This window comes from Mustela nivalis (genome assembly GCF_964662115.1).
Source record: "Mustela nivalis genome assembly, chromosome: 17".
Taxonomy (NCBI): Eukaryota; Metazoa; Chordata; class Mammalia; order Carnivora; family Mustelidae; genus Mustela; species Mustela nivalis.
The window spans coordinates 59930621-59950997 of NC_139036.1; the positions used below are offsets into that span (position 1 = coordinate 59930621).

General features: G+C 62.3%; 1 long non-coding RNA gene across 1 annotated transcript; it reads left to right on the forward strand.

The window, feature by feature from the left end:
- Window positions 1-8805: 8805 nt before the first annotated feature.
- LOC309851467 lies at window positions 8806-9944 on the forward strand. Its single transcript, XR_014304786.1, has 3 exons — window positions 8806-8960; window positions 9159-9418; window positions 9574-9944. It is a non-coding gene; the product is annotated as an uncharacterized lncRNA (long non-coding RNA).
- Window positions 9945-20377: the final 10433 nt, after the last annotated feature.

Below are 20377 nucleotides of genomic sequence, written 5' to 3' on the forward strand. Positions count from 1 at the left end.
TTTCCCCCTATGCACCCCTGGGAGTAAACAAAACAAAGCTTCAAAGAACTAGAACCCTCTGCTTCTAATCCCACTGCTCCGCTGCCCTACGCTGCGGCTGTCAGGTTGCAGTGCGCAGCCTCTGCAGTAAATAAGGTAGCTGCTTCCTATTACTTTAGCCCCATATGGCTGCAATTTGAGTGTCTTTGGAGACAGTGCTTGTGTCGGGGCGGGGGGCATGGGGGAGTGAAAGTGGAAATCAAATGCTCTCAGATCGCATTTTTATGAAGGAAATTGTCGGTGATTCTCTTAGCAGCCTTCCCTCCACCCCTGGTTCCTGAGATGAGCTGCCCTGTTTCTTTGTTTACGGAAACACAGGCGCCCGCCTACCTCGGGGCACCTGCTTCCCCAACCCCTGGGTCTCTAGCCCAATTCTGCACTCATTCTGGTGACCTGGGAACACAGTCCCAATGTCCATTCCCAACAAAGGACCTCTAACCTGCTCCCCACACTGAGAGCCCGGAGAGCCCTCCGCCCCAGTCTCTGGAAGGTGTTCCCACCCTACGCTCCACGTCACCCTCTCATTTGAACCTGGAGCCCACCTTAGGGCCAGGGGACCTCTTAGACCTCCCTGTGCCCACTGCCAACGGACTCAGCGCCCGGGGAAGGGAGGCCCGAGGCCGGCCGGGTCCAAGGGGGAGGAAAGGGAGGGGCAGGCCAGGCAAGGCACTTGGCTCCTGGGTCGCCGGCCAGACCAGCAAGCCTGAGCGCGTCCTCTAGCTGGAGGGTGAGGCTGAGCCTCAGCTCGTTCACTGGGAGCGTTTCAACTCCACGGCTTGGCGGGCGTCGGACCTGCCTGGTCTTGGCCACGACGCGGGCGGATTTGGAACCCAATCGTTCCCTTCAGGGGCGATGGTGGGCCCGGCTGTGAAGCAAGCACGGTGATTCTGAACAGTGGCGGAGTGGGATGTGGCCTCTCGTGCGGCAACAGGGACCGTGGCTTACTTTCAGTGGCCCCAGAACCCAATGGATATCCTCAGCCTCTGCCTCCCCAACGCCCAAGCCAGGGTCTGAACCCGTAGGTCACTGAATACCTGTTACTGGGGGAAGCTATGGGAGTGACCCAACACCCTGAGCAGAGGTCCCCACAACCCCAGACGGGACATGCTGGCCAGTGACCAGAGGTGAGGCTGCTGAGTGTCGGTTGGCCTGAGCTGTCCCTACTTCCTGTGAACTCCCCGGAGCAAGAAGTTCCACCCCATTGTCCCACTTTCTCCTCCCGAGTAGACCTTCAGACTCTCCTTGTTAGAGAAACACTAGAACATGCAGCACAGGCTAAGAGGGGGGCTGACCATGTTCCAAGAATTACTCACAAGCCTGCACATACCCGAGGAGCCCCATAACCTTTAACTTCGGCCCCTTGAAATCACATGAGCTGAAATGAAGCCTCCTGACGTCCCCCTCCATAGGAGGAATAGTAGCCCCTCCGAGGCGGGCAACATCCCTTGAACACCTGTGTGGCACCTGCACAGCACCAGTTAAGTTTCCTAACAACCGGCAAGATCAAGTCCATTGTTCCCATCTTATAGAGGAGGCACAGTGAGGCACGGAGGCCAAGTAGCCTGCCCAGGGGCACACAGCAGGTGTCCTGCCTGCGAAGTCCTAAGCCTGAATCTCCACATCAGGGGCTTTGGACCCTCTGGACATTTCAGCTCCTCCAAGGCTGAAGGAAAGAATTCAAGGTAAGAAAGGGCCCCTGGGACCTCCTGGAATGGCCATAGATGAAGCCAGGGGTCTCATCACCGGACTTAGCAACCCCGTCCTGCTAAGCAGGGATACTGCTCTGGGCCCTGAGCAGAAAAGAAGTGGGAAGCAGTCCTAGCAGCCCAGTGGACTGAGCTCCGGGCTAGATGTTGGGGGAAGTCTTTGTTTTCCCTTAATCATGGAGCATGGCAGTGGCTAAGATTGTGGGCTCTAGGGCCAGCCTGCCTGGATTCAAATCCACTTGCTAGGTGTGTGCCCTCGTGCGAGTTCCTTAACCATTCTGTGCTTCAGTCACCATAACTATAAAAAAACCCAGAGTGTTCAGGGGCTTACTCCACAGGGTAGATAGGAGGGTTCATTCTCCGGCGCAGGTAAATACTCAAATGATTACTCCAGGTTGTTGCTGTGATTTGTGCTCTGGGACCAGGTCAGGGTAATAGGAGGGGGCGGGTCTGGTTCAGGTGACCTCCTCCCCTCCCACCCCACCCGCCCCGCCCTGCCCTGCCCTGCCCTGCCCTGCCCAGCCCGGAACACAGCGTCAGCCTGAGCTGTCCCTAACTTTCCGTGAGGGGCACACGCGAAGAGGGAGCTGGGTGCTCACTGGTCTTTTCGGGGAAACCGACTGTGTACTCCTCAGTCTAGACTGGCCCCTTAGGGCATCTGCTCCAGGACGCATCCCACCAGGTGGTCTCTCTGAGAAAAGCACCCGAGACCAGGCGCGGACATCAGGGACTCTTCTCCAGGTGGCCGGAGCACGCGCAGGGTGCCGGAACCCGCACGCATGCGCTCACGTGCGCCGCAGGGTGGACACCCCCTCCCCAAATCCTCTCCAGAAGACTGGCGTTGCTTGCGAAATCCAGCTCCCGCAGCCAGGAGGCACCCTCGGCGGGTGGGGTGCACGGGGGAGATGGCTGTGCGGTGCGCGGGGAAACCGAGCGGCTGCACCCCCTGTATGGGTCTCGAAGGGTGGAAGCGTTGCGGGGGTGGGGGTCGGGGCGCTGGGTTCTCGCCGCTCCTCTAGGGGCTCATACCCGACGGTCTAGGCACAGCGGGGCAAGACTGCGAGAGAGCCAGGAGGGCGGCGGGGTGTGGCCGCAGAGCAGCCTGAGACAGATGGGTGGCTTAGGGATCAAGGCCTTGCAGCCCCATCCAGGAGGAGAGCATTGCCATAAGTCTCTTGGCCTGGGATGTCCGGGACGCGCGGACTCTGCAGCTTCGTTGGCCCTGGCACTGACGGCTCGACTCCATAGACAGCGGCCTGTGATTCCCGATGCCCCAGGGGGCGAGTCTGACCCCAGATTCTGTCTGGACGGAGAGAGCACTGGCCTCGCTGTCACGCGGCACACGGTCCCTGTGCGCCCCCTCCCCTCTCGTGACCCCGCCGGTCGGGAAGGCAGGGAGCATGCAGCCTCCCCAGGGAAGACTCCGAGGCGGGGCTGGCCGACGAGTGCTGGCATCGCGGCCCGCGCTCAGCGAGGTCTCCTGGCTCCCTGAACCCGACTTCCGCCAGGGTTGGCACCTCGGGAGCCAGACCTGCGGCTGGTCACCGCCTCCTCCTCTCCAGCCCCCCACGCCCCAGGGAATTTCTCCGCCCGGGGGAAGTGGGGACGCCCGGGACTCCGTTTGGAGCTTCGCGTTCTTTCTCGCTTCCTCCCTCGCCCCCAAGCGGAAGGAATTGAAGTGACTTTTGCTGGGACTCCCGGGACCCCAAGGAGTCCCAAATTGGGGGGCCCCCCAGTCGGCGCCACTCCTTATTTGGATGTCCACGCTGAAAAGAGGCCCAGTCCGGCCTCCCCTTTCAGGGGCCAAAAAGTTGAGGTGCGGGAGACTAGCGGGTCATTCGAGGGGCCCCCGAGGTGGGGGCCTGCCGGGCGGCCCGGGGAGCAGCGGCGACCGCTGGCCGGCGCGCCGCCCTCCGCGGGACTGGGCGGAGCGGGGACCGCGGTGGCCGAGCCGCAAGCCCCGGGGGCAGACGTTCGCGATCCGACGGAGAAAACGCGGCAGCGCCCGCCCGGGGCCGCCTTCTGCCGGCTGGACCTGCGTGTCCGCGGTCCGGGTCGCTGCCCCTGGGCAGCCCAGCGCCGCGGCTCCCGCGGGGCGCCCCCCGCCTCCGCCCCGGGGCGGCGGACGCTGTCCGGGGCCGGAGGCGGCGGGGCGGGCGTCGAGGCTGCGCGACCAGAGCGCGCCGGCTCCGCGCACGCCCAGAAGCCGCGTTGCCGGTTCCGGGGCTGCCGGAAAGCGCGCGGCCAGCGGCGGCTCCGTCCCCGCGCAAGCGCCTCACCGCCCGGGCGAGACCCGGGGCTCTCCGGCCGGCCTCGGGCGCGGGGCGGCTCGGGCCCCGGGGGACAGCGCAGCCGGCCGCCCGGGCCGGGACCGCCGAGCCGCAGCGCCGCGACGCCCGTCCTCCCGGCGGATGAAAGCCCCAGACCCGCTTCCCCGCCCGCTCTAGGAAATCAAATTCAGGGAACGCGGTACCGTATTTACCCGCGCAACTTCCTCCCTTGACATTTTGCACTCTGGAAGTTGGGGCACAAGTAATTATGCAAACATCTGGGTCTGTCCTGCGCCGCTACCCGGAACCGTGCGTATTCATCTTGAAAGCCGCACGCCCTCATTTGCATAATAATGGCTTATCTAGAAGAACACAGCAATCAGAGGCAAAATTAATTTTCTTTTCTTCAGCTAGTCCTGGAGATCCAGTAAACGGAGGCTTAAGGCAAGAACAACTGATTTTGTAGCGAGTGTAGGCTTCTTGACCAGGACCCGGCAGAGATGAAGTTTAGAGTAGGGGAAATTAACAGCTGAGTCTCTATGATTTTTCTACTGTCAGCCTTGGAGTTTAGGTACTTTTTGGCCAAACGGGTGAAGGGCTGAGCCGCTGTGAGAGCCGTCAGGGACACTCTATCCCCCCCACCCCTCATGGGAGGTTGGGTGGCCCCAGAAATCAGGTCAGCATGACTGTGGCTGGGGGTGGGGGGCGGTATTGGAAGCGGACTTTGACCGTAAGGCCGGGAGGAAGGTAGACACTGGCCGCTGTGGGTTAAGGAGGTGCCTGGCCACCCAGCACTCTGGGCCTCCGGTCTGGTCCCACCAGAACTCCATTCCCCACCCTTTGGACAGACCGGAGGAAGCACTTCCTTGCTTGAGATTGTCGCCCTACTGACTGGGGCAGAAGTCTTTGAATTCAAAGCAGGAAAAGAAAAGAAGGGTGTGTGGGGGTGGGTGGGTGGTGGTGAGGGCATTATGTGCAGGAAACATCTTTTATACATTAAAAAATCTTTTTGATCTTTTTTAATATGAAGAGGAGTGGGAGGGAGAAAATCCACAAATAAATATGGTAAATGAATTTGTACCAGAATTGTAATCGTGGGGCCACTTTCAGGACGATTCTGGGCTCCAGCGGATCTTGGCTGAAGAAGTAGTACCCGGGGGAGGCACTGTCTCCCCTCCCCCAGTAGACAGTGCAGAGAAGGAGCACAGAGCAAAAGGCGGGAGACCCGCCCATGACCCCACACCCTGCTGTGGACAAGAACCCCCAATCTCTTCCTAAAAGGTGCAAATTTTATGTTTATTAAGGAGGTGGTGGCGACTCAGGCTTGCCACCAAGATGCCACCATCGTGGTCACTCCTTATAAAATAATTCTTAAATTCCTTTTAAAATCAGATTGCGGGAACAGGACGGGTGAGGAATTGCTGCGAGGTGGGGCAAACCTGCAGAGACGGGCTGGCAGGAGGGAAAATGGGCAGAGAATTAGTCCCACCGGGCAAGGACTGGCCGTTTCAGCAGTTGGGAGGGATGGGGCCACCGGGACGTGTGGGGGTGCGGGAGGGGCTGTCTCTGGAGACTGGGGCTGCTGGGTCGGCACAGGGAGTCTTCACTCGGTCTCCTCTGCATTCATTCGTGCTGCCTTTTAGATCCGGTTTCTATCCCGACATCCTTAAGCCTCCGGGAGGTGCAGACTGACCTCAGAGGTATCATGTTCCTTCCAGCGGTGTGGGAACGATCATGGCTTCTTCCCTGGAGGGAAGAACACCCCTAGAGTACCGCAGCACACATACTCTGGCTGCCCGGAGACTTCCCAGCTGCGAACGGCGGGGAGTTGGGATCCCAGGCCGCCCCATCACAGTCCCAGGCTCCCTTTCTCTTCGTCGTGGACCAGGGAGGGCACGGAATGAGGAGTGGAGGAAGGGGCCAGCCAAGGGCCCCGCAGGGCGCTGTCACTTTCAAGCTTCCGAAACCCCTTCAGGTTTGTAGGAAAAGGTCTCCAGCCGACCTCGTTCTCCCGCCAGCTTCGGATGTCCTAGCAGCCTCCGGGCGGTGGGTCCCAGATCTCTACTCCCCCTTCTCGCCCGCCCCCGAGCTAAGAGGAGAGGTTGGACCTTTTGGACCCGCAAACAGCCTCTCCTCCTAAGGGGGGCGCCGCCCGGCCTGCAAGGGCCGCAGGGACGGCTTCGTTTGTCCCAGAGCGGGAGCCCACTGGGCCCCTGGACGCCGGGAGCACGGAAGAGCCCACGCGCAAGGGCGCGGGCGGGCTGGGGGTGCGGGGCGCAGGGCTTCAGCCTTGGAGCGGCGGGCGCAGACCCCGGTGTGGTGCGGCCCCGTCGCGGGGCAGCCGGGTGGGAAGCTTTCCTCCCGGACTCGGGAATTTCTAAGAGCGAATCCCTCCCGGAGTCCCGCCGGGCGAAAAGTTCACCGTCCACTTTGCCTCGCTGGGGCCGCGCGGTCCAGTGCAGGTGAAATGCGGAGGGCGGGCGCGGGGGGCGCGGGGGACCGCGGGGTCTAGCGGGGCTTTACCCGCGCCTGCGCCGCTCGGCAGAGCCCGGGGTGGGAGTGAGCCGGTGGCCAGGCGGGGGTGCGAGTCCGAAGGACAGGGAGTGCGGCGAACAAGTGGGGCGGAGGGAGAAGGGGAGGAAGGGCGCGGAAATGGGAGAGAGTTGTCTTGGGGGAGATGGCTCAAGCCCCAGACTTAGTTTCTTCCTCTCGCTGTCCGCCGTCCATCAGGTACTGAGCGCTTGTGGGCTCACCCCGGTGTCCCCTCCAGCTGGGGCTCTCAACCCTGTCCAGTCCCTGTTCCAAGTTCAGCGGAACCCAGGGAAGCCCCTCCAGGGCCTGCACCTTGCCAGATCAGACGCCCCTCTGGAAAATCAGTATTCCCACCTGCCAAATGGGCAGGTTCTTTCCCATTTTGTTTGTTTGACAGACACCTGTAATGGATCCACATGGAGAGGATTTTGACTTTCAGGAAAGCAGAACTCTGTACTACACACACACACACACACACACACACACACACACACACACACAACCACTGCTGTTTTTCCAAGGTGAAAGGGTCCCAGGCTGATTCCTAGAGTAAGGTGCACTTCTTCCAGCTGCTGTGGGTGCGGGCCCTGACCCCCCCTCCTCCCCGGAGGAAAAGATGCTAGGGCTGTCTACACTGCTGCTCCCGTGAATGCTCAGGGGAACCAGCCTAGGGATAGAATCCTGGGTTCTGGGTGGCAGCAAGGGGGAGGGCAGGGCTGAGGGCAGAGCCAGACAGAAGCTGGAGAGGCCAACAGGAGGAATTCATGGGAGAGTAGGGAAAAGGCTGGAGCTCACACCCACCAGACAGCAGCCCAGGAGAGCCTGCCGGGGAGTGTTTGGGAGTACCTGTTTTTGTGTGAATCAAATGTATGTGATGTTTTATGGTCATCTGTATGCAAGAGCTTGGCACAATAGGGTCTGCTGGAATGGTGGGAGCGGACGGGTAGAGTTACCATCCACCAAGCAAGGGCTACTGCATGCTAAGTTCTGTCCTGGACGCTTTCTGAACTCTTCACTTTCGTTCCTCATCACAGCATCTAGAAGGAAGCTTTACTGACTTCATTTGAAGATGGGGAAACCAGCTCGGAGAACTTAAGTAACTTGCCAGTGACCAAGTTCAGCCACAGGACAGGGTTTGACCTAAGTCTGTCACCCAGGAGTTGAGGGCCTAAGAGGAGATTCTGGGCAGAACCCCGCTCCGCTGGGAGACAGGTACAGCGGCGCTGCTGCTCTGAGTCATGGGGTTCGGAATGAGAGAGCCAAGATAGTGGGGAGCGGGGAGGGATGTCGCTAGCTCTTGGACTTCCTAGATTCTGGTAAGACCAGGAGCCCAGCAGCCTGGAGCCAGAATCCGACAGTTTTCCTGCCTCTAGTCCCCATCCTCCCCAGCCGCCCTGACGGAGTGACGGGCTGCCATCAAAGACTGTCAGTTCCAAGCACTGGAAGAGCCAGTCTGGCAGCCACCACGGGACTCCCTCCTTGCACCGGCTGTAGGGCTGCTGGAGTCCCAAACCACGCTGATATATGCAGGGCTGTGTCCCAGCTACCACTGAGATGCATCTGCATAATCCAAAAACTGGTGGATCGGGAATTCAAAGGTTTGGGTCCAGCCCGGAGCTTGCTCTTTCCTGGCTAGCCGAGTTACCTTAGGCAAGTCAGTTTCTCTCTCCCGACGTCAGCTTCTCCCTGTACAATGATCATTCGAAGCCAGATAACCTTAGAGCGGTGCCTAGTTCCCACGTTCCGTATGTGTGGGGGTCATTCAGGCAGGTTTATCGGGATACCAGAACCTTTAGAAAATGCTTGCTAACCAGGGATGGCTGACCGCTGGCCCGCACAGAACCTCAGCCAGCACGCCAAACCCCGCAGGGTGCAACTGTCTGGAAAGCGCGGGGACTCCTACCCAGAGCAGGTGCGTTCCTGTCACAGCTGTGCGGGTGTCAGTTTCAGTTTCCCCAGCGGTGATGCCAGGCACAGAACTACGGGACACCTAGTCAGGGGACCCAGGAAGGCAAGAGAGAGAGAGTCCTGGAGGAAGCTCTGGGTGCACAGACCACCCCTCCAATCCCTTCTCCTCCAACCTCCGTCAAGGACAACAGAGGGCATTATTTTCCCTCCAGCGCCCTCACCCGCGCCACGCTGCTGGAGGCATTGCCGCAGCTCGGACTAATTCCAGGTACATTCTATAGGTGGCATCATGCTACTGGAAATGGCCTCTTCAGAAGGGAGAGGTTCTCTCCGTGGCGTATTCAGGAACCGGGGAAGCCAAGGCAGGGCAGAACAGTCCCATTCCAAACTGGCCGGCGAGGGGGATCTTAGGCACCTGTGGAGCGCGTGGCTGGCGAGGGTTCTCTGGAACTCCAGAGGTCCCTGACCCAGGCGCATATGGTTCTCCAGGATGAACACCCTGCTGGTAAGCCAGGGGTCTGGGGGAGTCTCGCCTGCCACGGCAAACGGTGGGAGAGAAAGGCCTTAGCCCCAAAGATGGTGTAGGGGGGCTGTTGGGGGGGGCTATTTGAGATTTCCAACAACATTGACCCACAACGGGAAGCTGTGCTGTCCTGGTGGGGGGGGCACAGGTCCCAGACGGAGGATCCTCCTTCCTTTCCAGACATCCTGACCAGGGGCCACTCATGTGACCAGGAGGAGTTTGTTAACGCCCCTGTCCTGATCCGTGAAGGGACTGGCCAGAAGTGGGGAGGGAGAAGGCAAGCCACCTGCTGGAGACAAGACTCTGGGGGTCTCCAGGAGGAGCAGGAGCCCAGATGCTGGAGGTTGATGGACTGTCCCGGGCTCCACCCTGCGCCAACCTCTCCACTCAAAGAGACCTCCCACCTTCTGTGGTCTGATCCCGCCTAATGGGCACATCCGGTAGGTGAATCAGAGACCTGCAGGGCTGGTCACTGCAGGCAGCACTCCGCCTGACCTCAGGGAGCAGGGACGGTACGGAGATAGCAGAGAGGTGACAGCGATGCCTCTCCTCTCTCTCTCTCTCTCTCTCTCTCTCGCCGCCGGACTGGCTCCAGGCTGCCCGCACCAGCAGGGACACTGATCCCGTGAGTCCTGCTGCCACCGCTCCTGGACTCCCCACCGCCCCGGGCCCACGCAGCTTCCAACCCTCAAGCCCCGGCCTGGGCTCTTGGCCAGGCCTGGCGCGGAGGGGATCGGAGAAATGGGGCGCGGGATCGCAGAGGATTGCATGATGGCCCAGGCCTCAGGACACAGCTGGAGGACCCCAACCCCCAAATCACAGTCCAGATCTCTTCCCTCCCCAACCCCCGCTGCCCCACCCCCGGCGTTGGGCTCGGTTTCTCTGGATTCTGGGCCTTTGCTCAGACTCAGCACAGACTCGCGTTTGTCACTATTTTTTTTTTTTTTTTAAACAAAAGCAATTAGATTTCCCTCTCAGCTCATTTGCATTTGCCCCTCGGAAACAGTGCGGGGGGCGGGGGCGGGTAGGGAGGAAAGAAGGGGGCTGCCTGGCGGCGGCGGGCGACTCCTTCCGAGCGCCACAGCTGGCCCGAGCTGCCATTGCGCCGTCCACATCTGGCGCGGCCGCGCGGCCGCCGCGGCCCTCTCCCGCCCGCGCTCGGAGCCCGCGCTCCGCAGCCCGCTCGGCCGCGCGCTCATCGATCGCCGGGGCCGCGGCCGGGCGAGCAGAGAACAAGGTATAGCCTGTATTTAGGTTCCTGCCCTTATATGGCGATGTGCGCGAGCGCCCGCCGAGCGGCCTCACCATATAAGGGCACGCGGCGGGCGCCGGGCTGAGCTGGTGCGCGCTCATTGGCCCGCGCGTCTCTCAGCAACCGGCTCTCACGAGTGGAAAGGAGCCAGCCGCCCCCGCCCGCTGCCCGCCCGCTCCCCGCCCCCTCCCTTTCTTTCTCCCCCGGCCTCCCCGCCTCTCGCCCGGCACCCCCTCCTCGCCGACCCCCGTTTTCGCCTGCACCCTCTCCCCCAAGTTTCTGCGCGCGGTCGTCCCCCTCCCCCTTCGCCCGGCTGTCATTCTTTTCCTCCGGCTCGGCCTGTCCTCGCCCCCTCCGCGCGCTTCCACATCACACCCCACGCACCCCCTCCCCAAACCCGGCGGACGGCGGCTGAGGAGCCGGAAGGCCCGGATGCGGGAGGGGAGCTGGAGACCGTGTGTGTGTGTGTGTGTGTGTGTGTGTGTACGCGCGCGCGCGCGTCGCTGCTGCAGTGGCCGCCGCAGCATCAGGTCCACGGCGTGCACGCACGCGGCTCTGCGAGCAGTCCGAGTCTCCCCCGCACGCGCACACACTCACCTCCCCCGCCCCAGGGGTCATCAGAGCAATTAGCTGCCAAGAAATGTGCGTGCGGGGCTAGGGATGTGCTAAACCACAGACAGCCCTAGGTACCGCCAAATTACCATTTCCCGGGGTTTCCCTTCGGGCTGGATTTCTGAATGCAATCATAATAATGATAAATCGATGTCTCATTTAAAGGTTACTTTAAAAGCCTGCCAATTGTTGAGGGGAAGGGAGGGAAAAAAAAAAAAAAAAAAACAACCCTGCGTGCGGAAGGGAAAATGCTCCAAAAGAGCCATTCTCGGGTTTCCGGGCAGAACGCAGCGGAGCGGTCGTTGCGGGATGCAAGTCAGGTGCCCAGCCCTGGGCCCACCCGCGGGGTGGGAGCCCGCGGAGGCAGAAGACGTCCCTTTTCCTCTTGGCATGAGGCTCCCGTGCGCCTCAAACTCGGGCAGCCGAGGCACCGCGGTTCCTGGGGCGCCCCTCGCCCCCTCCCTCACGCTCAGAGGCACGCGCACGCGCGCGCGCACACACAGGTGTCCGGCTGACCCCTCCCGGGCGACCGCCGATGCCGCGGCGCGGGTCCTCCTAGCGACGCCGCTGCGGCCCGAGGCGAACCCTTGGGAATTCGCTCCGCTCCCCTGGGACCCAAACAGGAACGCTAAGACAATGGGTACCCTAGCGCCCTGGGGACTTCGCCTGTGACCGAGCTCGCCTCTCCAGGGCAGCCGCCTCGCGGAGGCGCCCAGCGATGCCCCCTACTGGGAAGCCTGAGCCGGGAACACGGCGCAGGTGGGGGTCGCACAGGAGGCGGGCTCGGGTGGGGGATGGGGAACGGGGCGCGATGACCACCTGACCTCCGCTTCGTCTGGGGCATCCTTCCCTGCCCTCGCCCTCCGTTCCTTCCAAACCTCAAATTCCCCCAACCTGGTCCCTCCTGGGGAAAGGTGGCGGAAACGGGCACTGCCAGGGAATGCGGGTGCGAGATTGGGAGGGCGCTGCCTGCTGGATCGAGTCAGCTTCGGCCGCCGCCTCCTCGCTGCTTCTGCGGAAGGAAGCTCGGCGGCCGCCGCAGCCCTCGGTGCCAGCACGGATCCCTTCCTGACCTTGGCTGAGATGCGCGGCCACGGGGTTTCGCCTCACAGAAGCACCAGAAAGCACAGCACCCCCCGCCCCCACGCGCAGGGACTGAGGATGACCTCGGGGCGGAAGGTTTGCTTAGGTCTGCGCCCCGCGCCGCACGTGTGCCACGGAGACCTCTCAGAGCTCGGGAAAATCCGTGGGTGCCGGGACGCAGACACTCAGTGCCCCCGCGTAGCCCACCCCCGCCCCGTGCCTGCCCACGCCCAGTTAGCCAGGTGGTTCCTATTCAATCCCCATTCCCAGGTTTCTGTGTGCTCAGGTACGTGGATGCCTTCGTCCAGCGGAGGGATGGGGGCGCAGGTCCCCAGGTGTCCTCCGACTTCGCCCCGCACGGGGACGTGCCTCCTTACGTGCGCCCCTTCTCTACTCTTAAACCCCAAGAGCAGGAGCCACTCTCCAATCTGGAAACGCCTTTACCTGACCTGTTGGCTCCTGCTCTCTGCCCGCTTATTTACTGAATTTGAGTTTTCCAGCCAGTGGTAGTGAAATCGCTGGGACCGGGGACGCGGTTGGCGGGAGGGGCAGAGAGAAACTTGCAGATGGGGAACATAAAGCCCCAAACTTACAGACACACCTCTCCCCGGCGTCCGGCCACTTGGGGCTGGGCTCCTCCGGGCTGAGAGAAGGGGGGCTACGGGACCCTCTCTACTCCACCAAGTGGTCCCGATCCCGGGGTCCGACCTCACCCACGGGCCCTCGGCTCGCACTTTTCGTTTATTCCCCAGGAACCCCACGCCCGGGACTCTGGGGGTGACATCTTCCCCCGCTCTAGGGCTCCCCTCGGCCCTGTCCCGAGTTCGCGCCGGGGTCTCCAGCTCGCCCTGGGCGCCCCTCTCCCGAGCCCCGGGCTCCCCTTGGCGCCCAAAGAAGTGTGCCTGGGCCCGGGTGCCGGGAGCCGCAGGGCCGCCGCGGGCACCCCCGCGGCAGGAGCTGCTCTCGGCGGGGCGGAGGCGGGGGTCGGGGAGCGGCTCCCTGCGGAGAGGAGGGTGGGCGCGCGGCACCTGCCGAGCTCCCGCCGCCGCTGCAGTTCATGGCGCCCGAGGATCCACCCGGATCTTCTCCGCGGAGTTCCGGGCTTGGGTCGTTTTGTAGTCGGCACGCGCACGGCTTTTAATTTAATTTTCATTTTTCTGCGGGGGGCGTCGAGGCGGGCCCGCCCAGCTGCACCGCCGCGAGGGGGTGGGGGCGAGGCCGGGGGATCTCTACTTGGGCGGGGGCGGCCCGCGGTCACGGAGGTCAACAGCCCATTAGCATTTCCCCACCCGGGAGCCGCGACCCCGGGAGGGCTCGGGGCGTGCAGGGAGGGGGGCAGGGCGAGAGCACCCTCCCTCCCCGCACCGGCCTCCTGCCACCGCCCCCCCCCCGCGCCCCTCCGCCCGCAGGTAACCGCCCCTCCCCCGCCCCGCTCGCCCCCCGCCCCGGCCGCCGCGCCCCCTCCCGCCCCCCCCCCACCGCCCCGACCCGCTGCCCGCCGGGGTCCCGGCGCCCGGGCGGAGAGTCCCCGGGCGAGGGAAGCGGGGCCGGGCTGCGGGGGGCCGCGGCGCCCGCCCCCGCCCGTGGCAGCGTGGCGACTGGCGCCGCTTTGGCAGCCATTTTCTGCAGCTGCCGCGGCCGGGGCTCTGCGGAGGGAGGCGCAGGCGGCCGCCGCCACACGCGCGCGGCGGGGACCGAGGGGCGCGGGGTCGCCGGCGGGGGTGCGGGCCGGCGGCCGGGGCGGGGGCGGGGGGCGCGCGGGGTCGCCGGCGCCCGCCCCTCCCCCGCCGCAGCGCCGGCAGAGCGGGGCCGCTCCGCGTGGCGAGCGCCCGCGATCCCACCCTTTCCCCGCCATCTTGTACCCGGGCTGGCGCCTTCCCAAAGCCGAGCCGCCGCAGACAAAGCCCGGCCCCGGCCCACGGGGGCCCCTGCAGCCCACCCGGGCCGGGCGGCCTGGGGGCCCCGGGGCCCCTGCCCTCGCCCCCCCTCTCGGGGGGCGCCCGTACGCCCCCCCCAATCCCCAAGGGGGCTCCGCGTGCGACGGCCACTCGCGCAGCGCCGGCGGGTCGCCCGGGACCCCCGCCCACGCTGGTCGCAGGGCTGGACCCGAGCCCTCGCCGCAGCCCACCCTGGTTGCGGGAAGGGGGGGGGGTCCCCCGCGCGGCGGTGGCGAGGGCCGGGCACTCTTCTAGCTCGGAGTTCCTTCTCTCCTCTGAGTGGGTTGCTGGGGGGGTCGCTAATCCGGTAGCCCCCACGGCCCCCGCGTAGCGCCAACCCCACGCCCCCGTCTTTGCACCGTGCACCGAGGAACCTCGAGACCGCAGCAGGGGCGGCTCTCGAGAGCCCCCCTAGCTGCCCAGCAGCTGCTGCAGACGGGAGATTGGGCTCTCCATTTTCTGGGATGGCAGTGCTGTCTCGCTCCAGCCCCCCAGCTTGCTCGACCCCTTCCCTCAATGCCCCTGCACTGGACTGCCAGACTTAGGGCGTTGTGGGGTGTCTGTGGGAGGGGGAGGCGCCCCTTCCTGAGCCCAGACAGCCCGGAGAACCTGGCGCCTGCCAGCTTGGGCCATCAGTGCCTCGCTAGTGCGCGGTAGGAAATTTGAAGACTCCATTTTCCCATCCTGGAGGCTCCAGCGCCCGCAGCGAGCTGGGAATGCCCACCGACCCCAACGACCAGTTGAGTTTCCTCAGAGCTGCCCAACCCCGTGGGAGCACAGGGCCGCCGGCTGCAGCGCCCTCCTTCCCCGTGCACCCACCGGGTTCCCCTGGACACCCATGAGTGTCTGACTGGAAGGGACAGTGGGAGCAGGCTGGGAGAAGGGGGTGACTCGTGCAAGGTCATTCTAAAGGCTAGTGGCAGAGTCAGACTCTTCTTCACACTCCTCTGCTCTCTTCCTTCTTTCAGCCACGGAGCTCAAAGCCCAGGCTCGCTGTGGACCGAGGGCTCCCGCCTCGGGCACTCTTGGCCAACACTGGCCCGGCGTGAGGGTGCTGAGCAGCAGTGGGCTGGGGGGCGACCAGCCTGCAGGCACACGCAGGAAGACCGTATTTCGCCCACTGGCCGCCTGCTGTTCCCTCACCCCGCGAGTCCCTGTGGAGGGCGGAAAACAAAGCGTCCCGGGGTGGCCTCTGGTGCCGCTGGCGGGGTTCGGTCCTCCCCCACCAACGCCTGCCAGCCCGCGTGGATTCCGAGCCCGGCTCCGGAAACCAGTCTGACCACTTCGCCCATTTCCCAAGCCTCCTTGGGCGTTGGGCGGCCACCACCCAGGGTGGAGTGAGTGCAGCTCGCCGCAGCCTCGGCTGCCCCGCCATGAATGGATTTGCCCAGAGGGCGAGTGGCGAAAGGACTCTCCCGCCCGCGTGCTGAGGGCCTTCTGGCCGCTCCCCACCGGGTCCCCCCATCACAAAACCCCGTGGTTGGAAGCTCCCTTCCCTGGCCACACTGCCTCCCACCCGCAGGGTTAGCCGCGGTGGCCCCGATGACCCCTGCCAGAGCTGTCTTTTGACCTCTCCCTGTGCGTGGTGGCTGAGGCGCTGGCTGCCCTGGGGGCACTTACAGCCAGGTTGGGACACCGAGCTGAGCCCCAGCAGGAGGTGTCGGGCCATTAGAAGGCGGGCTGCTGCGTGGGGTAACAAAGTACTCTCTTAAGGACCGAGGTCGGGGAGGAGGGAGGGGGAGGGATCTCCAGGGGACAGTGGGCGGGAGAGGCGGGAGCAGCCCGGCTGCGGTGCTGGTGTCAAGGGTGGGCACGTCGCCCCCCAGCCCCCCCTTGGGCACGTGTTTCAAAGGCTTCGCGTGCAATTCACCAGATCTCCCCGGGAAAGCGACTGCTCTCCCACGTCTGGTCCGCGGCTCCTGTGGATGAGAAGCCCCCGGAGGGCAGGAATCCTGTGCCACCCCTGTGGCGCCCGCGCTGGGTGCCCACCAGCTGCCTCTGCCTCTGGGGCGGTGATGGCGCATGGCCAGGGGCTTGGTCTGGGCCAGGTACGGGTCTGCTCTGCAGACACCGTGGGGTGAGGTGGGAAAATGGCCTGCCACCAGCGTCGCTGAGCCTGGGGGGCAGGTGCTGTGGAAGGATAGGCAGGCACGGGGTGGTGGGGGGGGAGGCGGGCGCTGCCGACCCAGCGAGTCTTCCTGCCTGGCTGCGGCCCCAGGGAGCCAGATTTGTGGAGTCAGCAGGACCAAGGTGAGGCTGGTGCGTCCCTTCTACGAGCCCCGCCTCCTTCCCATCCCCACCGTGCTGTTTTGGGGACAGGGAGAGGATAGACAGCGCCCAGAGGCAAAGTTGGTGTTGTGCTGGGGGTCGCTCGGGACCAGCCCACCCCACTCTGTGCCTGCTTCCCCCACAGCAGTTTACTTGGGGAGGGGACAGAGGAGAGCTGTCTGCCCCCGGGGAGCACCTCCCCCTCCTCACTAGCCAGGCTGAAAGATTTGAAAAAAGCAGGTGGGAACAACAAGAAAAAGGCAACCACCCTCGACCCCATGCTAGGTGGAGGCTGGATCCCATATGCAAGCCCTGGGGGGTGGGTTTCAGAGGAGCCAAGGGTGAGGGTACACGGGCATAGTTCCACAGACAGCGGCAGAGTGGGGTTTGGGGGTCAGCCTGGCTGGCTGGGGAACCTTCCCGCCACGGCTGTCCCCCAGAGCCCCCAGCACTCGAAGCCCTGACCCATGGGCTGAACGCACATGGAACCCAAGGAAGTCACAGGAGCTGGATTTCAGCGTGGGTAAGGAGGCAGGCAGGATACCTACCTGGGATTCCGGGGCCACCTGTGACCTGGGAGATGATGGAAGGAACTCTTGCTTAGGTCAGAGCTGAACTGAATGGCATCTGGGGCCTCTACCCTCAAGGTCCCAGGGAACAGAGAAAACAGAAGCATGGCCCACGAGGGGGTTTGAACCCCTTCTCGGTTAGTGCCGAATTTCTGCAGGCCTCGTGTTTCGTCTGTACCACGGGGCCATGGCAGGACCCCGGTGAAATAACGCAGACAGTGCTGGGCACTTAGTAGCTGCCCAAACTAGAATGGTAGTGGGGAGGGGAGCCTTTACTTTCTGTCTTTCCTTTTTTCCCCAGAGATTTTAATTAATTAATTAATTTATGTAGAGCATGTGAGCAGGGGAGGGACGGAGGGAGAGGGATAGAGAGAATCCCAAGCATAGGCTGATCTGAGCACAGAGCCCCACGCAGGGTTAAATCCCACAACCCTGAGATCATGACCTGAGCTGAAATCAGGAGTCTGCCTCCCAACCGACTGAGCTACCCTGGGCGCTCCTGAAAGCCTTTCCTTTCTCTAATAGTGTCTGTGTCCTGGGGCACCTGGTGGCTCAGTCATTAAGTGTCAACTTTCTGCTAGGGTCATGATCCCAGGGTCCTGGGATCAAGAGCCCCGCATTGGGTTCCCTGCTTGGCGGGGAGCCTGCTTCTCCCTCTGCCACTCTCCCTGCTTGTGTTCCCTCTCTCGCTGTCTCTCTCTCTCTGTGTCAGATAAATAAATAAAATCTTTTTTTTTTTTTTAAATAGTGTCCTTATGGTTTTCTTGGCCATCATGATTGTGTAAAAACTTCTATAAATGCCCCATTGGTTCTTCACACTGTTCTAGACCCTGCACCAAGGACCTGAAGAAGGTGCCTGCAGAGTCCCATGGGTCACCAGCAGAGAAGTGGCAGAAGGAGGAAACCGATGTCTCTAAGAATCAACTATTATCTCTCTCCTGTCTACCTCCTCACCTTGGGGGAACCACAAGATAAAGCATCAACCCCAGATTGTTCTCCTTCTGCGTAGCACACGAAGGCCATCCACTCCAGTCCACTCACTGGCTTCCCTGCTCAGTTAATGGGACACCCCCTAAAACCTTCCTTAGGGCACCCAGGTGAGTAGAAGAGAGAATGTAGTCTCGTTGACGACCACTTGAGGTTGCCACTAACCCAAGGGGCTGCTGGTTAGGAAGGGAAGCATTTGGGGGCATTTTTAGCAGGAGGCCTCCGGGGTTGTAGTTGGACCGATTGCAGATGGGGAAAGCATGAAGGCACCTCCTAGCCTCCCCTTTCTGCACAGTAGGATGCTGTTAACCTCAGAGACCATTCTAGAAATGCTTCCACTCGCTCTCTCGACATCCACCTCCCCGTCCATCCGTCTACCCTCCTAGGTATTCCAACAACCTGCTGGGCATTTCCTACATGCCGGTCAGCCCGGTGCTCGGGGCTCAGCGGCATTCTTACGAATAAAACAGACTTGGCTTCTGACCTCGCAGAGCTCAAAGCCTGGGGTGAGAGGTGAGTAATAGAAAAACCATCCATCCACCCGATGTGATTTATAACTTTGATGAGTGCCATGAAAGGTAAGTGTTGGGTGGTACTGAGAGCATCTAATGGGGTAATCTGGGGCTGGGGGCTGCAGGAAAGACCAGGATGGAGGTTGCCTGACCCACACGGGCTTCTGGATCAGGATTTTTCAGGGCCAGCAGCTCAGCCCGTTGAGGATGTAAGTAAAGCTTGAGCATTCATGGAGTAGCCATGGAAATAGAACTACCGGGAGTGAAGATAACCAGTAAAGAACCTCTTACCGGCTTGTGGTTGCAGGAGAGAAGAGGCTGCAGAGAAACCCAGCTGTGAAGAGGGGGAGAGCCTTGCCTGGTCTAGAGGCCAGATGTGGTCACCAGCATGTGCCTCCATGTTCAACTTGGGGGGCCTCCGGAGGGCTGAGCCAATTCTGGAAAAAGTCAGGATTATCTGGATCTGAACCAGAACCCGAGCAGGTCCCATTCCGTATCAAGCTGACTTCTCTTGCCCCAGTCGGCCTGGAGAGCCAACTCCCAAGCGGAGGGCCACAGGCGGAAGGGCTGTTCCCACATGATCTCGGATGCCTCACCAGCGAACGTGTGGGGCCCCAGCATCCTCGTAATTCACCTGTAAAGGAGGGGCGGTGTCCTGGAGTTTCCAAGGCTCCTTCCGGCTCCACCCTTGTGGTGACTCTGTGGCCCCAAGAGCTGATCTCTTCGTGGGGTTCATCTCCGTCCACGGCCGGAGCCTCTGGTGTACGGGTAAGGTTGTGGCTATGTTATCAGTCCACCAGGGGGACATCCTTGGCAGGACCATTTCTGTGTCCGGAGACCCCTGATGGCAGCCGTGTGGAGCTGGGTGAGGAGCCCGCACCTCACTACTCACTCCCTCTGTGATCCTAGACCAGGTACTGGACCTCTCAGAGCATCCGTTTCCTAGTGGGGATAATAACAGTTTGTGTTCCATCTGGTTACTGCAAGGATTAAAAGAGACGAATCCTCTAAGGCTTTTCCTTAGCGCCTGGCCACCAGAGCCTGGCCCGGTGACCGTTCTATAATTCTGAGTTCCCGTCCTCATCGGGTCACGGGGGCACCGGGCAGTGGTGTTCATCGGGGGCTGGTGTCACCCTGGGCACCGCTTCTGAATTCGAGCTGATGAAGAACATTGTCAGAGGAGAACAAAATGGACTGACAAGCTATGACAGACATGATCTCTTTGGTAGCAGAGAAGAACCCTGACGAAGACGGGTCCGGTAACTACAGACAGGTTACGGCAGTCGGAGAGGCAGGGACGCGTCCCCTGCCTCCTGCTCACATCAGCAGGTGGAAAGTCACGCAGGGGGACCCGAAGGGCAAGATGGAGCCCACCACCACGCCTGGAATTCTGGATACGTCCTCGGTCAGCCTGGTGGAGGCGTCTCACCCTAATGGGGGTGAACAGGGAATCAGAGACCTCCAGGAGGGCTCCTCTGCCTCCATGTTAATTTCCAGGTAGCTGCAGGGCTGCCGGCGAGCGGAGGCTAAGAACCATCTCGTGGCTGCTGAAGGTTCTGTGTTTGTGGTTCAGCGCAAGGTGGGGTTCTCCTCACCTTGGCAGGCAGGAAGGCAGGAAGGGCTCCAGCTTCTGGGCTTGCAAAGGTCCCGTGAGAGAGCCCGCCAGCCCCACGCTGGGGAGGGCACGAGTGAGGCGCCCACGCCTGCCGGGTCCTTAAGGGGCCTCAGGAAGCGCTATTTATAGATCTGACTGTTTGCCCACTCTTATCTTGAGGATGGGAATTGGGGACACTGGGTCACAAGTCGGTTTCTTCCTTTGTCAGCAGTCATTCGGCGTGGCCATCCCCGTCCCGGCTGCACACGGCGAGGGCGAGACAAAGACGGCTGATCTGCAGGAGACCCAGCTGGTCCAGAGTCGGAGGCGCCTCTCGTGTCCGCCACCAGCCGCGGAGGTGGCCGGAGCGGACCAGGAGATCGTCTCTAATGTTTTCAGTGTCCACATACATGGTCCCTACTTGCCGACTTGGGCAATACTGGATCAGCTAAACTGGCCTGCGCCGTGTGTCCCCTGCGACGCGTGGGGATGTTTTAAGTCTTTCAACAACGTCGCAAGGGATGCCACAAAGCAGCCAACAGCAGTAAACACATTTCAGTGGATGTGGCTCAGACTTTCTTCACC